Genomic DNA, 9,217 nt, shown 5'->3' with positions numbered 1-9,217 from the left:
ACCAGCTAGTCAAGAATATTTTGACAATGCTGCAATATTGTATAATTCGAATGTACTTATTGGAAGCATCAGAAACTTGATAAACCGATATTGTCTACCTCGCTGAGTCTTGATCAACTGAAATCTTGATAAAGTGAATATCACCCTATTCTCAGTATTCGTGCAAGTATTTAGGTTATTAGAGGGAAATATTCGGTGAAATATTTTACATGAGTTCTAGACTGTGTATTCCAAATAAAGTTTTAGAGCAGTTTTGGGCGAATGCCTGTTAGTATTACCTGGATTGTATTTTTGTATGAATAAATGAATGTAATTATTATTGAACGAAAATCCTAAATAAATGCCGCAATCACCCACTACCTCCGTAAACAAAGCCGTAGTGCACTCGTGTGACGTCAGCACAGGTAGGGCTCCTACACCAATAAAAATTCGTTGATTTCAGCTGATCTATATCAGCTAGTGTTTTTATTGGTGTAGGAGTCCTACCTGTGCTAACGTCACACGAATGCACTACGGCTTTGTTTACGGAGGTGGTGAATCACCCCGAAGACCTCTGCTACTGCAGACATTGACACAACAGGGCTAACAGCTAGATGGAATTCGATGAGAACTACTATCCAAAAATTAGTTGCCAGCCCGGGAATCGAACCCGGTACCTCCCAATTACTAGTCAGGAATGCTTGCCCTTACACCAAACTAACAATCTCTGGATAGCAGCGCTCATTTTATACGAAGCCATAGCGGCCAACTAGTTACAGATGGAGTTGAATAGAGAATGCATTTATTCAAAATGCTGATTAATATATAATTATTATTGAACGAAAATCCTAAATGAAAGCTGCAAATCAAATTGGGAGGTACCGGGTTCGATTCCCGGTCTGGCAACTAATTTTTGGATAGTAGTTCTCATCGAATATCCATCTAGCTGTTAGCCCTGTTGTCAATGTCTGCAGTAGCAGATGTCTTAGGGGTGATTTGCGGCATTTATTTAGGATTTTCGTTCAATAATAATTATATATTAATTAGCATTTGAATAAATGCATTCTCTATTTAATTCCATCTGTAATAAATGAATGAATAAAACATATATTATTCTGAAAACCTCATATATATTTATTACATGAATCGAGGTGAAACTCGAGATCCCATTCTGATTTTCAGTCTGATATCGATATTTCATCTCCTTCTTTCGAATTGGATTCAAATATAGATGAAGTGTTTCATTTTAGAAACGAATATCGCAAAAGCCTTGTCACATACAGATGCGTAGAGTTTGACATTGATTTCTAAAAGGAAGCTCAGTCTATACTCGACTAAAAAAGGAAGGGGAGAATTTCATGTAAATGTGTCTCATTACTAAGAAATTCATCAATGTTAAAGCAGGTTTTCTCTTTACTACCCTCACTTTCCCTTTACAGTTTTTACTTTTCCTTGCCCTATTACCATAGGTAAGGAAAGTATTGCTTTCCAAAAAAAATTAATGTACCCCAATTTCTAAATTTCTATACGTTTCAAGGTCCCCTGAGTCCAGAAAAGTGATTTCTGGGTATTGGTCTGTATGTGTGTGTGTGGATTTTTCAGGAGCTCCGCCCCATCTATGCAAAGTTCGATTTTAGATTCCCAATTATCAGGCTTCAGATAAAATTTAAACAAAAAATTTTGAGTGGAAAAGATTAAGTATGGAAATCTCTACAATTAATGTCCAGTAAAATTTTCACCTAAAATTGAAAATAAGCACGAAATTCGAGAAAATGTTATTATTTCAATTGCAAACTGTTGGCAACTGTTGATTCTATTAAATGATTCACTATGAAGAGATAGCAGACCTCGTATGTCTCCAGCGTTATTGTCCTGTCACCAGCTTGCTCAGATCTTTGTTTATAAGTAGACTTGAGATGCGCGACAACACTAGCGTCAGGTGATAAATTTTCATAACGGCAAGGAAAGTTGTGTGAGTGCGCCACACCAGATTTTTTCTATAGTTGTTCATCATCCTTTATCCTCTTGGAATTCCTCGTCTTCTTTATTATTCTTCATCAATTCAAACAATAAGTACATGATAAAAATGATAGGTAGAGAAAAAGTGAGATAACCTTGTGCTATTTCTCTCCCAAATTTAGATAAGGTTACACATAGTCCGAAATAGGTTGAGTCTTGTAGTTGTTCACTTCACAAAATTTTCAGTTCTTGATTATTTTCCAAGTTATCTTCTAAGTCGATAACTGTGATTCAGGTTATTCTGGTATGAATGATCCGATATGGATTGTTGTTCTTTGTTGACCGAATGTAGTGAGGTCTATGTTTCAACTCGAGTTCTCTTTTGTCTATCTGCATGTAGAGCGATTACTGCCAAACGCGTTGATAGAATTCGATGAGATTTGGCAAGAATATTTCTTTTTCAACTGTGCATCGATTTATACACAAGGTATTTTTTTTGAAATTTTTCATTTTAAGGATAATATGAAAAGAAAAAGGAATTCCTTTTTACTCTGATATCACTATATATATAATCTATTTTGAAGATAGGATCAAACAGACTATAGAATTATTCATAATCAATCAGCTGACAAGTGGATTATTCATTACATGCATTACACAGATGTCTGGCCGTGTCTATTTCTATATGGTAGGGTTTCAATATTTTTTTTTTGATGCGTGCCCATCAGAATCAATAATCTCACATTTGAAAAACAAATTTTATAGGTGATTGAGAATGGAATAAGAAATGATTGAATGAACTAAAGAATGCTGAAGAAATTAAAATATTCTTAATGAAAAATCAACAACCCCTCATAAGGGGGTGACTTAGGTGTTGTGACTCGAATATTTCAAATTTAAACTCCCATTGTACATTATTTTGAAGGCCTTTTCAAAACAAGAAAGATGACATCAATAAAAGTGGCAGCTGATTGAAGTTTTAGTTTTTACTTGAAACTTCGATCAGCCGCCATTTCGGATACAAGTATCATAGAACATTTTCATTGATGCAATCTTTCTTGTTTCGAAGAGGCTTTTAAAATGATGTACCACACAATAGGTGTTTATATTCAAAAAACTCGAATTACCTGAGTCACCCCCTTATAAGGGGTTAAAATCAGTTGTACGTCAAAAGGTAGAGTATTCGACCAATAACTTATCCTGGAAGTATTATATCTACAGTATTATATCTATTACAGTATATATTACAGTATATATTACAGTATTATATCTACATCAGTCTCCAACTTATTGAAGGGTTCCCATACATATGACTCACTCTGTATATCAAATTCATTCCATTTGTTAAGATAATTCTATTCCTCCATAATTTAATGATGAATTTTCATAATTGAAAATTAATATTTTGATAGTTTATCATAAATTCATCCCTTCATAGCATACGAACTATTCGGAAGAGTTGCAGAGCTGGAAAAGGATAGAGCTATCTGCTTTGTCTAGTGACAGACAAGGATAGCAACACCAATGTTAATCAGGTGCTGACTTTAAAACTTGAATCTCACCATAGAAAGCTTCCAAATCACAATTCAGAATCTGGTAAAATCTTCCTCCCGTAACCACAATATTTTGGTTGCAAGCTCCATAACGGAAATTGGAATCTATAAGACGCACCTTGATGCCTCGATTCAAGATCTTAAGGAGCTATTTTTAGCCAAAATCCTATCCTGTCAATGCCCTTTCCAAGTCCTTTCGGCTTTGGATTTTGCCATCACAATTATTATTTGAGATATTCATTTCCTATCGATTTTCGAATATTTCCAAATTTCTAGTTATATTTTTTATTTCTATTTCAATTTTCAAATTGCTGTTAATCTTCTGTGAAATTTGAGACTGATCCACATTAACTTTAGAACGTGAATCTCTGTATGAGTTGTACTCCGTTATTTCTCTTCTCCTTTTTCTTCTTCTTCTCCTTCTTCTTCTTCTTCTTCTTCTCCTCTTCCTCCACCTCCTCCTCCCACTCCTCATCTTCCTCCTTTCTCCTCCATCTTCTTCATATTCTCCAGGACCTTCTCCTACTCCTCCACTACCTCCTTCTCTTCTTCCTCCTCCTCATATTACTCAAGGAAAACTTTGGGGTTACACACATGAACGGTTTTATTATGAGATGTATGGGGATGTGTAAATGTTCTATCCCATATAAGAGATCCCATCTATGTCTCTTACCACCTCTTCCTCATTTTCTTGATCTTCTTCTTCTTTTTCTTCTTCTTCTTCTTCTTCTTCTCCTTCTTCTCCTTCTTCTTCTTCTCCTTCTTCTTCTTCTCCTTCTTCTTCTTCTTTCTCTTCTTCTTCATCCTCCTCCTCTCCTACTTCCTCTTCTTCTTCATGATGATCATCATCATTATTTTCCACATCTTCTTTTTTTCTCTCTCTCCTTTTTTCAGAGAAATCAAGAATTCTATATTGGTTCTCCAACAACAATAAATATACAGAAAACAAAACTTTCAGCAAAAATAAGAGAAACCAATCATCTGCAAGGAAAATCCTGTGCACAGGTGAGAGTTGTTAATACAAGAACTATGAAAAGAACTGTCATTAAGAACTTACAAAAGATAAAATAAGAAATTATATGATATAATATTCACTAAAAGAAGATGATGAAATGAGAGTAAAAGAAAGAGGAGAGGAGAGAGAAAGAAAAGAGAAAGAAAGAGTGATTGCAAACATACTATTGAAACAAAGATAAGAGTCACTGAAAAAGTATGTTCTCGATTCTACTGGTAATAATTCATTCAATAGTTCTTTTTTAAAGCGATGTAACGGAATTTCGATTAATATGCTCCGTGAGGTAACCTGGAATTCCATTGATTAATTTATTAGCTAGGTAAAAGTATTGTCTCCGGCAAACATTAAGATCCATTTTTATATTTTCAAACTTATTTCTGGAAGGTCGTAAATTGAGGTTTGATTCACGGGATAGAAAAATATCTTTTTTGAATGAAGAAAAAAAAACTTAAAAAAAAGGTAGTTCATCAGAGATTGACAATGGTGTAATAACCGAAACCGGTCTTTCTAAGTATCAATAAATCTGTGGTTTTTGACAATTTCTTAGTTTTTTTATTCAATATGAATAATTACCACAATATCAACTTCTCAACTACACAAAATCTTTATAATTTTTTTCTTCTTCTTCCTCTCCTCCTTCTTTTTCTCCACCTACTTCTTTTTCTTCATTCTCTTCTTCTCCCAGCTCTTTGTTGAGATGCAATATCACGCATCATAACTAGTCACTAGTTGGAACGATATTAGGCTAGGCGCACACCAGTTAGTCAAGACAAGACAAGACATATCAGACACATTCAGTCACAATACTTCACATAGTTGCTTATGAAGACATGCCTAATTGCTATGATTAACCAGTGTGAGTTGCGTCATAAGCAACAATGTGGAGTGTTGTGACTAAACGTGTCTGATCATGACTTGTCTTGTCTTTACTAACTGGTGTGCCCGTAGCCTTACAGTGGTGCTTACCGTAACGTAAGGCTAGCCGCACATCAGTTAATAAAGACAAAACAAGTCATGATGAGTCACAATACTTCACATAGTTGCTTATGACGCAACTCACACTGATTAGTCATTGCAATTAGACATGTCTTCATAAGCAACTATGTGAAGTATTGTGACTAAACGTGACTAGTCTTGTCTTGTATTGACTAACTGGTGTGTGTGCCCACCCTAATACTACAAAGAACAGAATCAAATAATCACTCCCTTGATAAACCAATTCACATTGTAAGAACAAATGAAAGAATCTTTGTTTTTGCAATAACTAGGAAAACCAAGAACATGGAAAATCTATCAACCACCAATAAATGTTGTTGAAAGGTTCTCTTAAAGGGGAATAATTGGAAGTAATCAGATGTGATGAAGGGAATTTATTGTGGAAATAAGTGCTGATTAGGTAATATATAATTATGATTCCAGATCGTGTTACATCACCTCGAGTCAAAGCCACTTGGTGATAATTGGATTTAGAAAATTAGTTTCAAGGTTAGCTTCTCTCTCTGTCATATTGGTGTGGTTTTTCCATCTTTATTCACCCAGCTTGTAAATCTATCAATAGAATATGTTTTTTCCAAAATTAATCAGATCTTTCCATTAAGACTTGATGTCTCTATTGAATTCTATTTGATCGATTTACATTATTTATTGGAATAAATTACTATTTATTATTCTACAAAGGCGACTTTCTAGAAGTATTTCAAGCCTAGGTGATGATGATGGGATCGATGCTAATACAATGAAGGTAGAGTTATGAATGAATAAAAATTATAGGTTATGGTACACTCAACAATAAATTTTCCATTTTTCGACCGAATTTGACTAATGATGTATGATTTTGGACCGCCTCGACAAGCCGAGGAGAATGAAGTGTAGTACGATGAAATCTGAGTATTGTGTCAAAAGTTATAAGTGTTTGAAATTTTGATCCTTATGCGCGCCTCTCCACGAGGAAATACTGAAATGAAGTGCATCTAACGGGTGATTCTCATAGAAAATAATCTCATGAACTCATGTCATTGTGCGAAATATCAATGTAAGGACAATGTAGTTGGTGATGATTGTTGAAGCTGAAAATTGGGTGTTTTTCACAATACAAGGAGCATTGTTGTCAGGTGTACCTGAAAATCTATATGAGATAGAGAGCGCTCTACCTGATCTTAGATTGTAGAGCACGAAAATACGAAAGTACGCCCAGAGTGATCATGAATTATACATCTAAATGATATAATCGGAAGATATTTTTGATCAAAAACTGAAATTCATCTTCAAATTTTACTCATTCTTGAAAATCATAACTCATCGGACATAGAGAGTTTGGAATGATCTCATTTTATTCAGAATTTATTTCATAATCTAAAAAAAAGGCGAGAGCAAAATTTCCTGTCCGATTAGTGTTGGATTTGGCAGAAATAGCTGAAAACTAGAAAATAAACCAAAAAAACGAGGTTTTTCTTTTTCAGGTTCCATTCGGAAATTTTGCATGAAGAAATTTGTTCTGAACCCAAATAATATTTGATTTAGAAATCAGAACTACAATATAAATTGCAAGCACCAATGCATATAGTGACTGGATTGAACTCGTTTTTCTAAAAACTTTAAGGGACGGATTCCGAGCTCGGGATTCAGCTGAGTTCTAGACTTCAAACAGCTGTGGTCAGAAAATCTTTATTTTCTCATTTTTATTATTGGAAACGTTTTCCCATGACAAAATGAAACATTCCTAAATAATTCAAAATAGCTGAAACTTTACAATATTTTCTTTTTATTCAATTTTGTGTTGAATTTTCTAGTTTTTCGAAACTTAATTCAAAGTGGACTGCGACTACGCCCTGTTTCGGAAAGCCTATTTTCTGACTCCAGCTGTTTAAAGTCTGGAGCTTAGCTGGATCCTGAGCTCGGAAACCGGCCTTTATGTACATATTTATTTCATTCTTGTATGACTTATCAGTATCTCTGAATGTGAATTAAGCTGGGTTTACTTCAAAGTTATTAACAAAATATTAATAACTCAATCCTTATAGATTCTATTAGATTGAACGTAACTTGACAAACACATATGTTCATCATGTGTATGATAAGTTATGTTCAATCCGATAGAATCTATAAGTATTGACATAGAGAAATATTAGCATAAGTAGATATCCCATGGTATAGGGAATTTATGTCGCAACTTTCACTGTTATCCCAAGCCGATAGTTCACATAGTTCTTTCCTATGCAGCTGTGTGACGCTGGTTGTCTCTCAAATTGTGCCGTTCATACAGTCTCACCCCAACAAAACAGTAAAAATTGAGAATAATCGACAGTAATCGGCTTGAGATAACAGTAAAAGTTGCGACATAAATTCCCTATACCATGGGCTGTGTGACGCTGGTAATCTCTCAAATTGTGCCGTTCATACACTCTCACCCCAACAAAACAGTAAAAATTGACAGTAATCGGCTTGAGATAACAGTAAAAGTTGCGACATAAATTCCCTATACCATGGGATATCTACTCACGCTAATGTTTCTCTATGATATTGAGTTATTAACATTTTGTTATTAACTTTGGTGTAAACGCAGCTTAGCTTTTAAACGGTTTGAAATATCGGTGTGAAAATATTTCTTTTTTAAACTTCATATCGGAATCATGTTTCACATGACCATCCACCTGTTTGAAAAAATGGAATTGATTTCAACATAATTAAAGTTGGTGGACAAAAATTTTGAAGCGACAGAAAAGAATACATTTTTTTAATTTGAATAAGATCCCAAATAAAACCACTGTCAAATTATACTTGTTAGAAGGGGAGTCCGATCTCGCTATAGTGAGGTCCACGTTATAATGGCAGTGTTTGATTAGCAATGGTATTGCTATCCTTGTCTATCATTCAACAAAGCGGATAGCCCTATCTCTTTCTCGCTATGATCTGTTGCCAGATCATCTTTTAACAATATAGAATTGATAATTAATTAACAAAATATTTCATCTTCATTATTAAATTATGAAAAATATAATATTTCTTATAATATTTATCATATTAATATAATATTACAGGGGGTAGGAGTGAGGACTTTTGATGTTTCAATTTCAATTTATTCATTTGTTGATTCAATAAAAATCATATGAATATCATCAGGGAAGAATAACAGGCATAGCCCAAAACCAAAGACCTTGAAGAGATACCCACAATGCCTATGCCTTCCCAATGATAGCTCTCACTTGAAATTGAAGGCCGCCATTGGGGTATTTTAGCACGAGATATTAATATTTCTTATTTGTAATACTATAGATCACGAAGGCATTGGTATGTAATAATCTTATGGGTTGCTCCCTCAATGGCGGATTTCAATTCCAAATACGTCTGCATGTGAGTCTATGCATCTTTAAGGTCTTTGCCCAAAACTATTATGTTCCCAAATTTTTCATGTTTATTCTTTTTTTTATTTCACAAAGGCGACTTTCTAGAAGTATTTTGAGTCTAGATGATGATGATGGGATGAATGATAATACAATGAAGGTAGAGTTATGAATGAATAAAAATGATGGGTTATGCTATCCACTTTAATTGATTTGAGTCCACTTTTCAGTTCAAAAATGAAGAAACTAGAAATTTTGACACTAATTTGATTGAAAAAATCACCCCTTTACAGAGCTGCGGGGTCGAAAATTGTGTTCCAAACTTTTCCTTCAATAATCTTTCGTTGACTATTAATAACTATAGTAAATTT

This window comes from Nilaparvata lugens, chromosome 14 (genome assembly GCF_014356525.2).
Source record: "Nilaparvata lugens isolate BPH chromosome 14, ASM1435652v1, whole genome shotgun sequence".
In the NCBI taxonomy this organism is placed as follows: domain Eukaryota; kingdom Metazoa; phylum Arthropoda; class Insecta; order Hemiptera; family Delphacidae; genus Nilaparvata; species Nilaparvata lugens.
This window is presented reverse-complemented; position numbering follows the sequence as displayed.